Below are 19484 nucleotides of genomic sequence, written 5' to 3' on the forward strand. Positions count from 1 at the left end.
CCTTCAGTCGAACTTCTTATATATAATTTTGTGCATTTTCTACGTTGTCCGCGCGTTCATTTCGTACGAGCGGAATCTTCAATACTGGCTAAATAAGCGAGCTCGCTTCGTCACAGGACACTGATTTTCAATAGAAATGATAGATCACCCAAATCTCATACCTGCGCACAGTAGAAACTGATAAATGGTGTTGAGCAGTGAACAGTATAAACTGGGCAAATGTATATATTGAGTACACTGGTGTATGGCAGTATCAGTCGCTTCTGAGTGCTGCTGCAATCGCTGCTGCAACGGTGCACCAGGAACTATCGATCAGTATTAGACGCGAAACTCATTTCAAAATGGCCTCAAATGTATCCATGGTTTCGCCGTCGTTTTCCCAGTGTTTTCCGTGTCTAAATGGTCTTTATTCTAACGCTTACAAGTGAATACGACATTCTAAAGAAGAAATGGCATCAGAGAAGAGGGTAAGTTGAACAGAGAGAGAGAGACAAATTATTGTATTCATGTATTTGTAGCGCATTGATTGTGCACTCTCTCCACTGTCAAGCATGCAAGGGTGCAGAATTTGGCGAAAGTTTGACGGTAATTTTGCATTTTTGAACCTTTTTCATGTTTTTTTAAGGCTTGAAAGGTATTCGATCCTTGACTTTGTTTCAATCGAGTGTCCCATTATCAAGCACAAATATATTAAACACGTTATGTTACTTTCAAAATTGATCCCTGATGATACTTATTGTAACACGACCATGATGACCCATGGGTTGTAAAACAGAAATTTATGATAATGAAGTACGGTGTACGGTAAATCACTAAATGTGCATGATGATGATCACTGACTGATGATGATGCGTACCATGTGCATAAATGCATGGTATAAATTAATATTGAAGCTCTGCTAAAGCTAAACTGGTGAAATGTGATGGTGCAAAAGTTGAATAAATGCACGCAAAGCGTGTAAAAATTGGCCCTTCTTTAGGTTGAAATGGCCAAATATGAGCCTAAATCGTAAATGCTAGGTTAATTCAACTGAAATTCACACATCACATGATTCACGTCATCATCAGTAGGCCTACATGACATACATGATAAATACCGTGTTGCTCGAGAACTCTAGCCAAGAATTTGCTCACCGATATCTTCACATTCTAGGCTAGAGACCTTTGCATTCAAAATCTAGTCGGATCCGCTGAAGCATGACACCGTGTAAAGCAATGGAAGGTGACGGTCAGAAGTAAACACAGCCGATCACGACAGGTGATTGCATCAAAAATGTTGCTAAAATTACACTTCAGCAAAATTTTAGACAGTCCAAAATACGCAAATCTTGCTCAAAAGATATCGTGACTCATCGAAATAACTTTCATTCAAATTTCAACATTAACAGAATAAATAACCTCTGGTGTTACAAATTGCACCGCTGTCCGACCGAAAAACCATAGTAAAGTAGGCCTACTCTAGCAACGAATATCTGTGCCAAAAATTGCTTGCTCACCCCCGGGGTGGTGAATGTGTGACTATCGTGTGCAAATTCGAAGCTAGAGTTCTCAAGCAAATACAGTGGTACATAGTTGATACATCATACAGGCATCCAGGCCCTACTCCCATGCTCTACCCACTACCAATACCATAAAAATGGCTGAGTAACGGTACTTCCACTTCTACTTGGTTACTCGTCAAAGCCTTTTCAGCATCTAGACACATGTACATATGAACATGGCCTTTTGTTCCTAGATGTAAATTAGTCAAAAATGTTGCGTGACGCTGAGTTTATACTCATGGATTACTCATGCTACATTGTACTTTTTTGTAGACTGAATGATCATTTACAACTGCACAAGTAACTTATGACATGTACACATTTCAACCATATTTTTTGCTCCTAGTGTCATCTCCTCCCAATTTAAATTCAATCGGAGGTCGGAAAGGGGGTCCACTGTGAGCTTAAAGTTCGGACAGAGGCAACCAGTAAAAGTCCGGCCGGCAGCTATTGTATTAGGCGCGTGAAAGTCGATTCCGAGTTTATCGTCCCCCGCCCGCGTCACTTTTTGGACACCAAAAACACCCGCGTCAAATTTTCAAAAATGACAAAATAATTCATTATTTTCAAAGTATCAGTGTTTTTACCAGTTTTAGCAATTGGAAACATATATTGTTGTTTGTAAAACATATAAATTTATAACTTGGAACCAAAACCGGGCTCTTTCCTAACTTTTCTAGTCCCTACCCATATAAAAACATGTTTATAAATAACATGTATGAGTGTGGCTTTAAATCAACACGCACTTTAGGTCAATAATGAAATCTGATGAAATAATGAATGAAAATGAAAAAGTCACCTCACCAACCTGGGAAAAAAAAGGGACGATAAACTCGGAATTGACTTTCATTGGCCTTATGTATACAGTTATACACACACATTAATAGCTGCCTTTAGTGAAAGTTTTTATAGTACAGTACTTCAAATCTAAGGCAATAAAATGCAAATCCATTTGAACTAATCAAAAAGGCAGCTATTTTCAGACATATTTGAAGTCATAATAATAGCTGCCATGTGCATGTTTCTCTATTTACAGCCGTTTCTGCATGGAAAATGGGTCCATCGCGCACCGACCGCACTACAAGCTTAAAGTTTGTGCATGGTAGGTGCTTTTAACTTAATGACAAATAAATCAGGCAGCTATTTAATTTTCATTATGTTATACTGCACAACACTGTGGCTGCCTTATATATGAATAACAATGTAATAAATGTACTTACCTTAGGGGTGGTGCAATAATTATGTGTACCCCCGAGGTGGTGAATTCTCAAAATGGTCTGCCAAAAATTGCTTGCCCCCCCCCCCACATTTGGCCGTGCCAAAAATCTTTGCCCCCCTTCGGCGTGCCCAAAAACATTTGCCCCCCCCTTTTGGCATGCCAAAAATATTTGCCCCCCCTTACACATGCAAGATTTTGGGGACCCAATTTAAAACCTCAAATTATCTTATCATATAATGCGAGCGCCGGGAGCAGGAAATTTTGCATATTTGAACGTGTTCCTAAAAATATCTGTACCAAAATTGCTTGCTCCCCCTTTCGACCTGCCAAAATCGCTTGACCCCCCCTTTCGACCTGCCAAAAATCTTTGCCCCCTATAATTCACCACCCCGGGGGTCACATAATTATTGCACCACCCCTTACCATTACTTAATATTTATCAGTCCATATGATACAAGTTTGGTAAATTAGGTAGTGTCATTCAGTTTACGCTTTCTCAGAGTAGTTGTCCATTTTCTATCTTGCTCCACCACTTGAAAGACATTTTGATATAAATGTTCCTCAAGTGCCCTACATGTATCTGGGCAGCAGCCAGGAAATCTGCACTGAGTTTCACCCCATGTTCTGCTGCATCATTTACCACATTGACGGCTCTAACATTGCTATAAAGAGATTGCAGATAAACTGAGGACTCCAGCCAAGTGCCAACATTGTCTGCTAGGAATTTGTCATTGATCTGCAGGATGTTCATAGTGAACCACAAGTCCTTGACTGCAAAACCAGCTAGGACTCTTGACTGGGTGATATTCTCAGGGTCAGGGAACACATGGCTTTAGTACTGCTGCATCAGGTTCAACTTTGAACAAGTAGCCTTCTCGCTAAAGCCTGTCTCTCTTGTACTGGTACTTTTCCACTGAAGAGAGCAAGCGGTGCCATCTCTTTGGTGAGATACTACAGATGTCTGTTCAGGGCTTTGCGTGCACTTGTTGCAACACCGGAATTGATATCGGAGACGCTTGTATATTCTGGAGATCGTTCCATGGCACGTCAGAAGCAACACTGCATGTCATCCACCAGGAACTGTAGATTATTGTTGCAAATTTACAAATACAACAAATTCACATATATTGGGTAGCTAGTGGTGCTTTGTTGTCACAGTGCCTTGCTGAAGCTGTTCAATGTGATTCTGCATAGAGAGATTTTGATACTATACAGCAGTTTGGACAATCCTAGCGCAGGCTTTGGAAAGCAAATTCCCGAAGAGCCAAAGTTCGAAAAGAGCCAAAGAGCCGTCAATGTGGTAAATGATGCAGCAGAACATGGCGTGAAACTCTGTGCAGATTTCCTGGCTGCTGACAAGATAGAGCCCTTGAGGAACATTTATATCAAAATGTCTTGCAAGTGATGGAGCAAGATAGAAAATGGACACCTAATAATTGATATGAGAAAGCGTAAACTGAATGACACTACCTAATTTACCAAACTTGTTTCATATGGACTGATAAATATTAAGCAATGGTAAGGCTGTAGCTGCCTTATGAATAACAATGTAATAAATGTACTTATCTTCATCATCATCATCAGTCGGCTGCAGAGCAGGCGACTACAAGCTTTCTCGCAACAGTTGGAGAAAGCTTGTCGTCGCCTGCTCTGCAGCCGACTGATGATGATGATGAAGATAAGTACATTTATTACATTGTTATTCATAAGGCAGCTACAATATGCATATATTATTATTTTAAAACTTGGCATAAAAGGTGCCTCGTAAATTTGTGCCAAAAATTACCCACAAAAGTACACTGGAACAAGTTTTGAAAATAACTATGTAGATAAGCAGACAAATACGTTGTAACAACCGACATTTCCAGCAATAAACTGCCAGTAGCATTATTGCCAGAATTGGAGTATGAGGGGCAAAACCAAATTTTATTCCCATTTGTCAATTTTAAGGACACTTTCTGTCCCCATTTTATCCCTGAAAATGTTCAGTTTTTGTCAACAAAAACATTAGAGGCCAGTTGAAAAGATAACTATATTTAAATACCTGAATGATTGAGAATATCACAATATTCATAAATACAGTGCCACATTTTGTTAATTTACGTTTTTTTTTATTTTCCATTTGAATATCTAATGAAGCATCCAGCAACTACAATGAACTTCCATGCAGACTCCTACTGCTTGAAGGTTGCAACTTCTTTGAGAAGCCAATGACACCGAAGTAGTTTGGTTGGCATAGGAGCAAATCTTACTGGATGTCCACTGCAGATAGTGACACTGCCTGCTTGCCTGCTTCTGACATTGATGGAATAAGAAAGCCATTAGGCTTCAGAAGTATGCATCGAGAGCCAATATGAAAACAACAAGTTTGGAAAATGTACGTAAGTAAAAATATATTTATAGGCGGTGCATTTTAAGGTCGCTGCCTATTCACCTTACAATTTGTACATCGCAAGTTTTGCTTTTGCGACATGATTTTACCTTGACAAATTCATATGAAGTATACCACCTATGGTAGAAAAAGTATTCATTTTCTGAAAGGAAGTTGCGCAATTTATTTTGAGTCATCCAATGTTTTTATTTTATTTTCTGCAGTAACCCTACATAGCAAAAATAGTGTATTTTCTCATGAGAGCACAATTATACACTAACAACAATGTATTCATGATTGGAGTAACCCGATGATGTATCAGCCCATTTAGGCATCCATGATGTAAAGAAACAAGAACATTTTCAGTAGTAAATGTGAATCCATTATTTAAGACTTTGGGGTAAAAATTGGTCTCATATGAACAATTTAAATCCTAATGCAACCATTATTATGTTTTGATGAATCCAAGTGTGTGAAAATATTGGATCCAAAACATAATAATGATAAAAGCTGATGCTTTACGCCCAATATGTATTGGTCTCGCTATGAGTTTTAAAATATTGGACTCTACTATTTCTCATTCAATAATTTTCTCGACCAATAAAAGAAAATTGTAGTTCCACTGGTCAAAAAAATTGGGTATGTTGCTGATAAGGAATCTTAATAGACTGTGTCGGGAGTCTCAGACAAAAGTGTGTTGTTTCCATTTTACTATTACATGTATATGATCAAGTATTACCAATTAAGCTAAGGTTATACAAGCAGCGATTCCACTCAGGAAATTTCCTGGTTTCAGGAAATTCATTCTTATTTCAATTTGCTGATTAACTGATGCACTAAAAATTCAACTTTATTGTTCTTTTTCCACAGAGATGACCTCTGTGAGATTTTATATTATAGCATTATTTCAAGTTCTGCAATCTCTAATGATACCAATTCAGCATAGTTCCAGAACAATTATACAATCATCACCTGAATAGAAGATATTGAAGTTACAGTGACTCTAATGACATTAATTTCAAGGTATGCAATTTCTTCATGGAATGTATCTTTTTTCTGTAGTATATATGGTAACACAACGTCAAATTTGCTGTTATTTTCATACAACAACTTCAGACAATGAAGACATTGACCATAATTGAAATTAAGATAGAAAAGCTTCCAATTTCAAGCCTATTTAGATGAAAGTGCACCTGTGCTTACTTTTTAAACTTCCATTAATCCACTGTCCAGCTCAAATGCAATAGCCAATCTTAACTTGGTATGGTGATAGAATATAGTTTTGTATCATGTTATTTGCATATTTATGAAAATTAATGAGTTTATTTGCATATTTTGCTTAAATTTTCATTAATCCACTCTGCAGCTTTAACGTAATAAGGGATCAAATTCTAACTTCTCGGTATGGTGATTACATATGGTGGTATGATGCGCTGTATAGTTTTGTGTCATGTTTTTTTTTGCATATCTATGAATATAATTAGCTTATTTGCATAGTTTCATTTTCATTAATTCACTCCACAGTATGAATAATGTAACCACCAGTGGCATTTTTGTATTGCAGGGTGGACCCTGAATTTTCAATACTGAACTTTATGTTGTACCAACCCAATCTCCAAAATGAAAGTTAAAAGAGCAACACTATTTTGCCATATGTTATATGAGAGGAATAAATATTAAATGTTTATATTTATTTTACAACTATAGGCACCAGACGGACAGATATGGATAAACACAGTCACTGCTGCCATAGCCACATCCTTGCAGATATGAAGGTAAGGTATAGCCATGTATCAATTTTTTTGTTCAATAATTATGCAACTTTATAATATGTTTACGGGACCTTAGGACATCCAACAGATCAATTTGAATGTACCATTGGTCTGGAGAGGAGTCATCTCTGGAGACCATAAATCAATATGACCTTCATTCAGCAAGGATCGGGCAAGCACGAAAAGTTTTCTGTTAAGCGCAACTAACTAGCATCGTGAGGCCTATAATCATAATAGAAGCTTGCATCGAATGTACTGTACGAGTAGTAGGATTTATTTGATATTATTCTTGATTTTGATTACTATTATAGGCCTACCTGTTTGTTTCGTATCGGGGAGTAACAGAATATTCTGTGTGTGTGGCCTGAACCAAAGGTCTGCAGTACAAATCTGTCTTTTTATCTAGTGTTTAGAGAATGTTTACATAACCGTCGTTATCAAAAGACTATTGATTCTGGATTATTGTCCGAGTTTTAATGGTATTGCACCACAATATGCCTACTGCGGATGCACTTGCATAAACCGAAATTCTCCACTGACGTAGAGAACATCATTCACAAACTTTCACAATACTCGGACCTAAAGATTATAATGGATACACTTGAATGATGTTGTATTCATACTTGCATTTACCGGCATCTACCGCCATCGCCCGATGCTAGCCTTTCGAAAGTTCTTCTTGCGTGGAGTGTTTAAATAAACGAGTTAGGTGTGAAGCATGCATGAAAGGCTAACATCACTATACTTCTGCAGATGCCCATAGGTGCTATACTATACTTTGAACTTTTATTTAATATTCTAAATACCATTATGAACCCAACACATGCACCTCAAATGCAACCTTAAATGTACTATAGTACAAATGGTTATTTAAATAGTGTCTTCTATTTTCAATCCCAAAAGGGGGGAACCATGTATCTGCTAATTCAATTAAAGGTTGGTAAAGTAGATGCCATTCCAAAAGAATTACTACTAGTGACTTGGTAGCAATGGTCATTGGGGGAAGGACTTGTGGTGACGTGAAAGAGGTCAAGGTACATCTTTGGGTTGAATGAGGTCAATATATACACAAAAATAAACAATATTATTTTTTCCTTTTGCAGCAGATACAAAATAGGTGGTGTTAAGGACCGCACATAATGCAAATTTAAACATTGAGTGCTCCATGGGAAAATCTGTGTAAAAACAACCAGATGTCATTATGCCATTTGGAGGTCAAATTATATAGCTTTAATTTGAAATTTGTGTAAAATATGCATGTCACACATCGGTTCTGTAATTAAAATAATCATCCTTTTGCAATCCTGAATGCTCAATTCAGGCAAATGACTCAAAGTGGAAAATGTATGGATCCTGCCAAGGTTGCCATCCCACTCACCTTTAATGTTTTGTTGTTGTGTTTACTTTGAGTGTTTGTGTATGGAAGTGATATTTGACAAGAATTGCAGCATACATCAAACTCAAATGTTGAAAGTTTTAAATGTTAATTTGTAACAGTTGATTAATATGTTTTTGCAATCTTTTCATTATAGATCATCTTATGTAGATCCAAGTGTAGATACAAGCATCCCCAGCACACCTTCGAATGTTCTGCTTGTGGCAGCACCTCAACAATTTCAAAAGGTTGATATTTAATGAAAGAAACTGACATTCCTTGGCATGTCCAGAAACTATGCATATCAAAATAGCATGAGGAGGCATTTGACATCTCTATCAAGGTCCGACCACAACTGTTGGCCGTGGATATGGAATTTATTCCCGCTACATATGAGGGGGTATCAAAGAGTTTTTGAAATCACCCAGAAGTGAGGAACCTAATACTTCATTTTGATATGTGATCCTTAAGACTTCTTAACAACATGGTCATTTTGCAAAGTCACACATTTATCCCACTATTCATTGACTGTCCACCATGGACGAAAAAGATAATAGCCCCGGCATGATTGTTAGACACAGCACAATCGAACAATCGTCCCTCATGAATTTGCAAGAATTCACAGCATACAATGCACGGGACTTTGACTGTTGATACATGGTCTGTAGTAGTATGTGCTGTACACGGACCGCTGTGCTGTCCATTAGATCCTCAGATTGTGAAGATCTCGGGGTTCTAAAGCCTTCTGTACATAGTCTCCATCCACATTCAAATTATTTTTCCAATTTTTCTTGACACTTTGCATATCACCATTGTAGAAGTCCTCAGATTGAATTTAAAACAGGGTTCACAGGTTTTTGCCACATGTGGAAAAAACCATGGTTTTAACCGCTTGGCAAAAACATTTTTTGCCGGCAGATGGCAGAAACTAAAAAAGTGATAAATAGTTCACCTTTATCATCATAAAACAAATTATTTATTAAGTGACAAAATACAAATATACTTTCCTGAGTGTAACAAGGTCAGATTTTGTAATTATAAGTAACATAATTTTTAAGAAATTATAAGACATGAGTTTTCATTGCTCAATATGCATTTAAATGAAATGCAGCATTTTAAATTCAAAACTTTTTCATTTGTAGGACTTCATAAGACAAACTTTTTGTTGAAAGATTCATTGAAAGTTGTGTTCTACAGTTTATGAGCTTTTCTGTGTTACTTTTTAATATTTAACTAACCATATATGTGAGTTTTTGCCATTTTTGTCGTTTTAAACCAGGCAAAAACAGGTAATTTGCCAGTATTTGCCATTTTGCCGGCAAAAACAGGTTTTTGCTGGTAAAATCCAAACACTGATTTAAAAACTACTGACTTCATCAGTGTCATCAAATTGCCTACCCCGCAGTGGAGTTTTCATCTGTGAGAACAAGAAAATATCACTTGGAGAAAGATCAGGGAAATAGGGTGGATGTGGCAAGATTTCATGCCCTGGGGAGGAGTCAGCAAGAGCGGAACCCACCGTGCTGACACCTTAGACATGTGCTGAAATGTCAGTATGTAGAGGTCCACGGTTACGTAATTTGCTGATCAGATTACTGGTGTGTTGTTACGATTGTGGGATGATTGATCAACCAATCAGAACCATACAATCAGCGTTTTTCTATTGAACATACGGTATAATAAAGAATAATTCCGGCAAGATAGGAATATTCCTGCTCACTGTGATTTTCTACTGCGCTAAAATACCCGATGCCACTGATGTCATTTGGATATTTGCCGGTTGTAGGTCATCGCGCAATGCATGATCACTTCCTGTGGCGAACCGGAATACCTAGGCTCTGGTTTTCCATTGACAAAAGCCAGCTCTCCTCTCCGGAAAAAATCCTAGTTTTAGAAGGATAAATGCCGGCGAAAAAGCGAAGAAAATTTAGCTGGCATTTGCGGCCAAATACCGGAGGGCAGCATTTTCTACTGGTAATTTTTAATCCACATACCGGATAAAAGCCGGCTTTTTACTCCAATAGAAAAAGCGTTGAATGTGTATGCCCACCAAGGGCAACAGAGCCATTATTCTCTGGAAGCTGGTGTACAATGTAATAGTACCAGGATTTGCAAGTTAAAAACTTTCTTTTGAGCACATGGGGCATGATGAGCGGTTATAAGAACAAATCATCGGCAGAGTGCTTCACTATTGTAAGTGCAGTGTGGACAGTTTTACAGGAGGAGCATATTTGTGTTTTGCATAGCCGTTTGTTTCCAAGTAGCCATAAAATGACATGGGAATGTAAAGCAATTTGATTGTATTAGGCCAAATAAAAAAAAATAAACATGTTTCATGTCCCCTCCCACTTCCTTTTTTGGTTACATACCACTAATAGGCCTGGGCAATACATGGAAATATGACGAGTAACTATTTGTTTGCATGGCATCTGAAAAGACTGCTTTAAAATCGCTGAAATTGATCAAGTTACATAGCCGAAAAAGTACTTTTTTGGGTTTGATGCTTCAAAATGGTATATTTTCTCTCATTATATGACATTTTTGTTGTAATAGTACCAAAATTCATACGCATGGCTTCAGTCTTTAGTAAATATTCGCCCTACCTTGTAACTTTCAGCTTCGAGGGTGCACTGCCCGCCATTTTAAGGTGTTGATGGTTCAGTGCGTTAAAACAAGAAAAGTCTCAGGTCAACCTGTGTTGAGTTTTTGATCATTTGGCATCTAAATCATATAGTTTCATCTGATATTAGTGGCATTTAACTGTGAGAGTTCTGAATATGAGAAAATTCCACCCGAAATTAGCCATTTTCCCATTGAAACCTGTGTAATACATAATTAGTGGTATTTAACCTATTTTGAGGTTTCTTCAATTATATTTTTATTTTTTTTGTAATTCAGTCATAACTTTACTAAAAAAATGTCTAGGAAGTAGAGATGCTCTCTATAGCCTTGCTGATATTCAAGAAACACTTTTGGAAGGTTTTGTTATAATTAGAGGGGCCTATCTCTCAGAACAACCAATTAAGAGGACTCCTCCTTTTTCCAGGCATTATTGTGTGTGCTAAAACAGCTCTAATTATGGGTATTTACACCGATTTTGCGATAAAAAATAAAAAGCCCTCTCTTCCTCCTTTTTTTTGCTCCAAAAACCCAGATGTGAAACATGTTTTTATTTTACTTGGCCCTAATATAAACTATATAAATGGGGGTACTACATCCCTCAATAAATTTGTGACTATTTTTTGCATTTTTCTCAAAAACTAATAACACACTGGTAACAAAAGTTATGTTTATTATAGGGGCAAGGAATCCAATTACTACACTGGAATTTTAGTGACCCAAGACAAGCGGTCCGTTATTTATGATAAGAAATAAGGTTCCGCTAGGATGTACCTCATTTCCTATCATACCGTATACGATATACTGAACCGCTTGTCTTGAGTCACTGAAATTTCAGTGTAGTAGTTGGATACCTTGCCCCAATAATATACATAACTTTTTGTTACCAGTGTGTTATTATTTTTTGAGAAAAATGCAAAAATAGTCTAAATTTACTACAGGTGTAGTACCCCTAAAAGTTAATAAATCAATGAATTATTTACTGATTTAGATATCGTAAGTGCCACATACGCTAGTGTTGCACTCAAATAGAAATAAGTGTAGCATTCATTGCTAAATTAGGATATATGCGTAATATCAGCTCAAATGTCCAATATTTTGTGAGTTTATGTTTCTTAAGGGATCTAGAATGAGCGTTTATGGCGTTTCGACAGTATTTTTTGTGGGACATGAGAGCACCTCGGACGTATCGAATTGCATTCTGAATACGAAGCGTGTCTTTCTGATATCAAGTAATTTCATTTTTTGAAATTCACGATATAATACAAACTTTATGACAAATTATTAAAATTTGATATTTTTCAAATTTTTGATATATAACAGTCCTCGAAATAAATTTTATAAATCTAATGATATATTCTTAAAGTGTATGTAGCTGGGAGGAAAAGCCGACGATCAATTGAAAATTTTGACCTTTTATATTGAAGATATGGATTTTTTTTCCAAAAAGATCCATATCTTCAATACTGAAAGGTCAAAATTTTCAATTGATCGTCAGCTTTTTATCCCACCTACATACACTTTAAGTATAAATCATCAGATTTATAAAGTTTACTTCAAGTACTCTTAAATATCAAAAATATCAATTTTTAATGATTTGCCATAAAATGTGTATTACATTGCGAATTTCAAAAAATCAAAATTATTTGATATCATCAGGACATTCTTCGTATTCAGAATGCAATTCGATATGTCTGATGGGCTCTAATGTCCCACAATAAATACTGTCCAAACGCTTCATACCCCTTCCTTTAACAAGTGTTAATTTATTTTGGCACATAATATTTATAATAGCAAGACACATTTTGCCTTAATGTTGTCTCTCAAGATTTATTACTGAATCTAAAATAAAAACACCGGATTTATCGTCTCTATTACCAGTCATGGGAGCTATTAACTTAGCCAGCATGATGACAACGTATACAGCCGTCAGCGTCACAGCCAGTGATGTGTTAGAGACTGTTTTGCACTTACAATGGTGTAGCATTCCGTGATTTTGTTTAGGCCCAATAAAGTAGTGTATGTGGCACATACGATCTTGCAGCAAATGAAAAACAGCATTAGCGTGCAAGACTATCGTAAGTGGCACATACAATAGTCTTGCATGCATTAATTAACATTGCATTGCACTTACGATATTTTATTTTATTAATTAAAAATAATTAAGCAATTTTGAAACTTAAAACCTGGTTTAAAATGTGTGTTTTTATATGGCCTTCCATAAATCGTCAAAATCTCAGTTTGGTCAAAAATGTCACTTACGATAGTGTAGCACTCTGTCGACAAAATATGGTACATATAACAATGTAGCAAGGAGGTTATTTTTAACTGAAATATGAAATTAACACAAAAACGGTATCATATCCATGATACATGGCAGTAACAAATTGTTTTATGTATTAACTTAAAGATTCACCATATTTCACCGTTGTTCATCGCCATTTTACAATGATGCGTCCGCGAGTTGTTAAACGTGATGAACAACGGTGAAACATGATTGAATCCCTTTCAACAATGAAAACAAGCTTAAGACCATATATGGGTGACAGTTAGAACTAAGAATTATTTCATGAGGAATGTCAGTTTAAAGCATTGCCACTCAGCCTCAGTTACAAAAAGATTGGTGATTTCATCAAGGCCGTGTGTCCTGAACTCGCCACCCTTAGCGTTACATGACAATATGAATTTTTACACCAACCAGGTTTTTAATTAGATTATCTCGACAATCATCAACTCTAAACTAGCAAAAGTATACATTTTTGGAAAGCTGAAGGCATAAGCAATTCAAATATATACATTTCAACTCATTATACAGGGTGACCTGCAAGTTATACAGGGTGGAATAAAAAAGATTTTGATAAAAATGGGTCACTCAATGCATTGCTTATTACCAACTTACAGTAATAAACTGGAAGTAAACAACATTCATTTGGTTAGAGGATATGGAGAGCCAACTGACTTTGGAAGAAACCAAAATCACCGCTTGTTTGGTAATCTAGGAATATAGGGTGTCCCAAAGTATGTTAGATTTTTTACAATTCAACATATTTTGAACCTAAACATTTTCCCCCTAACCCATACAGAAAAAATATGTCCATATTTAGATTCCTCAAATCAAATTTCCTTCAGAAAATCTATACTTTGACTATGATAGGATAAGTATTTAACATTTTACAGTAACTTTTAGATTTTGAAGACATCTGCATTACTTACTACAGTGTTTAATATGACAACAGGTAGTTTTGTATGGAAAAGTTTGTATTTTCTAGACTAAACCAATCATCAATTATTAAAAACAATTAGTAGCATTGTTTAGCTGTAAGGCCATGAGTGTTTTAGATGCTAAATAGAGTCCAAATCCAATTTACAGCCTTTACAGAAGCAGGTTACGCACTAAAAATACCAATCCCATAGAGTTTGTGTGTACCACATCCCCCACCACCGCGGGGACCGCCACCCTGCCCATTCTGAATTCTATGAAGCAGTGTCAGTATTAAAAAAGTATTTCTTTTTACAGGGTTGAAAGTGCATTTTATTTAGCAATAAAATGAGACCACAAGCATGACAATACCTTCTTGCTTGACAGAGATATCATCATTTGTTTTGAGTCGACTTTGGCAAAATGTAACGCATCGCCACCTTTTTTTTTGGTGGCGAGCTCATGACCTCAATAAAACTACAGAATAAAGTGGCAATGTTTAGCCACTACCTCCAAAAAATATGAAACTTAACTTGTGTGTATGCGCCACAGAATGAATTTACGCGCTCGCGCGTAATCTTGCTGCACAAGTCTACTGCACAAGTGTGAATTCATCACAGATTAACAACGATTGACTCCTGTACAAAGGTATGGGAATAGCTTTTGAACTTACAAATAACTGGTAAGACTTAAAGAAGAGTGGTTTAATTTTTAAATTTCTGTTTTCCATCTTAGATTGAAATTTTCAAGTTGTAATTGGTCTAAGCATTGAGATAAAAGCATGAATGGAAATTAAGAAAGCAGACATCTAGTATCATTTGTTATTTGTTCATTTCTTCAGTTCATTGTTGTACAGTTTAGGTAATTGAGATAATCATGAATTGAAACTGATAAATAAAAACATTTTTTTGCAGTTGTTCACTGAACACTAATCTGGATAAGTGTGTTTACTGTTACACCCAAACATGCTACTTCAAAAAAGACACTATCTGACAAATGGAAAAATAGACAAATCTGATTCATTTGAATGAACATGGTCTTTATTACTTACAGAGAAGTACACAGTTGAGGCAACTGATAATAACACATGGTCGCACATCATGCATTGGCATTTCTGTGCAACATAATGTGAAATGAGAACAACATTACTAATTTTGATTTACTTCAACACAGCTTTTAATGAGTACATTTTAAGTCCATCAAAGTATACATTTTTAAAAAGCTTTTATTAACGGTGTACAAGATATGCAGAAGCAGACCACAATATTCAGGAGGTGTGCAAATTATACAGGGTGTAGCATAAGAAAATTACAATTTTTTCACTCTTTTGATACACCCTGGTCATTTTCAACAAACAAACAAACATATGTACAGTTTTGCACATAAGTTATGCCATGGTAAAGGGCTTTCAAGGAAACTGGCACCATTCACTCTATTTCAACCATCAAAAGATACTGGGTGGTCCAAAATATGCATGTTTATAAAAGGAAAAATAGGCCTGAGCATCTGAATAAGATTTAATATAGTTTTTGTTTTCGTTTTTAATCAGTGGTAATGACAGTAAATTACAGTGATATTAGTACAGGGTGCTATGAGTTTGGGATTTTCTTTAGCTTCATTTATAGTGGAACCTGAAAGGATAAAAATTTGATTGGTTCCCTTTTTTTCTGTGCCCCCCTGTAGTTCCCACAGGTCACAGTGGGGCCAAACCTTAAAAATAGCCACATCAAGTTGTTATGTATCTCAAATTGTTCCTCTCATTGCAAGGAATAAAAAAAGTCAATTGTCATATTTTTCTACAGTGCATAGTTCAGGTCGTATTGGTCAAATGTCAAAACTTTCATATATTTTCCTGTTTAGTTTGTCAAGGGTAATTTGAGACAAACCGCGATTGAATCTGCAATTTGAAAATTTGGTCTCTCTGCATGAGATATTTGACACCTGACCTAATTAACTCTTAATCTAAGCACCATAGTGTAAAATGGCAATTGACTTTTATATTTCTAGCAATGAGAGGAACAATATGAGATATATTATAATATGATAGAACAAATTTTACATTTTGGCCCCCATTATGACCTTCGACTCCTCGTAGGGAAGCATAGGGGCGTAAATAATGGAACCAATTCTAGTTTTACAATTATTTGAGGTAAGTATGCCAACAATTATTGGTTCCACTATGTAGCAAGACAAAATACTAACTCAAATATCACCCCATAGTGCTCTATACTATATAGTGTGGTATTCATAGCCTGCAGCAACATTTTTGGTATGGTGTTATTTGGTTTCTCTATACCAAATAGATTTTTGTAACTAATAAGTCGAATTTTAAAACTCACATCATGTAATTACTACTTCAAAAGGTACCAGTTGTGTTAACCCTGTATATCCTAAATAAAGAAAAATGTGGCAAAATTAAAACAAGCAGCTAATACCTGTACTCATTAGCTCTGATTTAAGACCTCATTTGTTGAAATTGGTTGAGAATTCAAGAAACGGTGGTCTAAAACCTAATAAAGAAACAAAATCGAAAGTTGCACTTTTGTGTTCTAATCAACGAAAGCATGGCTAGTTTTAACGTGTTAATCAATGGTTCTCTTGTTCGTGAACGCATTGTGTGGCGATCAATAAGGCATAATGGAGCAAACTGCAACTTTTAAATTGGCATCTTCCTTGGGTTTTGGTATCGTCCATATCTTTATTTCTTGAACAATTTCAACAAACGAGGTCTTAAATTGAAACTGAAAGACGCAGCTATTGGCTGCTGGTTCCAATTATGGCATATCTGTCTTTGTTTAGGATATACAAGGGTGAACATAACTGGTACCTTTAATTTTTTGGCTTACTGTATTTCATAAATTTATATGATTTGCCTCAATAATCTAGTTCAGCAATTTTCTTAACTATTCAAATGATAATATGCATGGCTACGTGCACAGTGTGCTTCAAAACATGGTTACATGTATACTACAACATTTTGAGCATCCAACCTCAAAAATCAACACCCTTTGCAATTCATCACAGAACACATAATCAATCTGAAACAAATAGGCTATTCTGTGGATTCATCATATGACAATGGCAACTTTCAAATTGCACACTACACACAAAAGTGCAGTGCATTGTAACAAAGGCTTAAAAACAAACATGCCTATGTCCAAAGTGACATTTTGAGAAAAATACATGGTTTAAAGTTGACCCGAAAATTATGCTTGAAACCAAAAATATCTGCCCAGTGCGCCTGGGAAATTATGTGTGTTGGTCTTTATTAAAGACCCATTCAGTGATCCGTGCAAGTGTAAAAAATTAAAATTGTTTATAAATTGCTTAAAAGTGAAGGATAAGTCATTCAAATTGTCATTTGGTATTTTTGAAATGACAAATTTGGCAAAAAACGAAGAAAACAGCATTACTGACGGTTGAAACCCCATTCAAATACATGTAGCTAATTTACATACGGTCAGTATCTAAATTACAGATTCGTGTAAAATGTCTTATTTTGTCCTAAATACATGGCCTTCGGCTGAACCCCTTGCAGGCTATGTTAGCACATCTATGACAATGACAAAGCCAAAGGTACCAAAATCTGAATTTTGATGATTTTTACGATCGTCCGGATGAACAAATCACTGAATGGGCCTTTAAGCTACATGTATATAAATATGCAGAGTAGGGTCTATTACTTTCCAGGTGCACATACATGGTTGAATTCATTGTGTACAATTTATCGGCCCATTTCAACTTAAAAATTAATTATGGGCATAGACAATATTGACCTTTCCTGTGGGTGCCCTCTATTTTCAATATTTATTAGATATACACACATCTGGTAGAGAAAGTATAGACATGTTATAAACATTACAGGTTTTGATGCAAATCGGAAAACACTTACAAAAACCTGCTTTTTAATACAAATTAATAATCACTCCTGCATACAATTATGTCTTATTGTAGTATAAATGAGTTGACATGTGATGTCATTACCAGGCAGTTTGTTGGCAATGCTCATTACCTAGCTGGCCCATTGTCCCTTGCCCAGCAGAATCACTGTAACAGCATGTGTGCACATCATGTTTTGTTCAGGACCAGTGGCAGCACTACAGGGAAAATGTACAGGGGACAATGAGGGGCATTTTCCCCAAATCCCCCCCCCCTGGAAAAATGTCTTGTCCGCCGAAAAAACCCAAATTACAAAAATGTCAACTTTTTGCAGTAGTTTGTTGATTTGCTTCCAATGAAATTAACTTTTACATCCAGCCCAATGCCACTCAATAAATAAAATCCTGACACTGCCACTGTTCATGACCCATGCTTTTAAAAGTCATGTGTTACATCACAATATAAAGACTATATTAAACAGTGCAATGGATATATTGCAGTTTGCTCAAGTTTTGTTTTCAACTCAACTATATAAAATTAATGCTGATATCAGATTCAAGGTATAATTGTGTGATCTGGATGTAAATACCGTACATGTATCACCCCAAATGACTAATGTTTCCCTGCATTAAATGTGTGTGACCAGATTTTTTCCATGTTGAGGCATACCATTAAAATAACCTGTTGTATTGCCCCATGTTTTCAGGCTCAGGGTTTTGATACAAGAAGCCAAAACATACATAACAATGCCCCATACATAGTATATAATATACATAATTTCCTAGTGGTGGTTAATAATGCTTGTCACTTTTAAGTTAAATTAAATTTAAATTTTTACCATGTGCATGTTCACAAAAACCATATCGCAGGTGTCAAATTCTGACGGGGTACTGATAAAAATACAAGCTTAATTCTTCTGATACCATAATCTCAGTTCCGTTGTGGAAAAATAGGGGTTATTATTTAATTATTGCAGAGCCCATAACAAACGTAAGTCATCAAGATTCTCATCAACAATTCACTGAAACTGGCTATATACAGGGTGTTCCCCTAACAAAACAGAAACCTTTAATCGTTAGCTTTTTAAAGCTAACGATTAAAGGTTTCTTAAAATAAACCAAAACAATTATTTAAATCGGCTCACAATTTGAAGACGTACATGCCCTTTTAAAGAAATGTACCTGTTTCACTCTGTCCACGGATAGCGGCAAGAGAGTGGTTGGGCTGGTACATACTGAGAAGTGACCTGCAAGATCACCAGGCCTCACACCACTTGACTTCTTGCTTTGGGGCAAAGTCCAAAGCGACATCTATAATATGAGCGACCACCAGCTAGCCTCCAAGATCTTAATACTGCTGTCTTCACAAGTATTGGGTGCACAAGAATGGTATGCAAAGCAATAATTGATGTAATGAGGACCAGGGCTGAAATCGACATGTATTCACCAGGAGGCATCTGTGTAGACTACATGGATGCCTCCTGGTGAATACATTGTAAGGGAAACCAAGC

The 19484-nt window shown here is 36.2% G+C and overlaps 1 long non-coding RNA gene across 3 annotated transcripts; it reads left to right on the plus strand.

The window, feature by feature from the left end:
* The first annotated feature begins 243 nt into the window (after positions 1-243).
* Positions 244-11771, plus strand: LOC140145044 (uncharacterized). Of its 3 annotated transcripts, none has more exons than XR_011857975.1 (6): positions 244-467; positions 2577-2642; positions 4899-5140; positions 6001-6153; positions 6838-6905; positions 8435-11771. It is a non-coding gene; the product is annotated as an uncharacterized lncRNA (long non-coding RNA). The 3 variants fall into 3 exon arrangements; XR_011857974.1 differs by having other exon boundaries at positions 246-467; positions 4899-5136; XR_011857976.1 differs by lacking the exon at positions 2577-2642 and having other exon boundaries at positions 248-467; positions 4899-5136.
* The last annotated feature ends 7713 nt before the right edge of the window (positions 11772-19484 follow it).

This window comes from Amphiura filiformis, unplaced genomic scaffold, assembly GCF_039555335.1.
Source record: "Amphiura filiformis unplaced genomic scaffold, Afil_fr2py scaffold_121, whole genome shotgun sequence".
NCBI lineage: Eukaryota > Metazoa > Echinodermata > Ophiuroidea > Amphilepidida > Amphiuridae > Amphiura > Amphiura filiformis.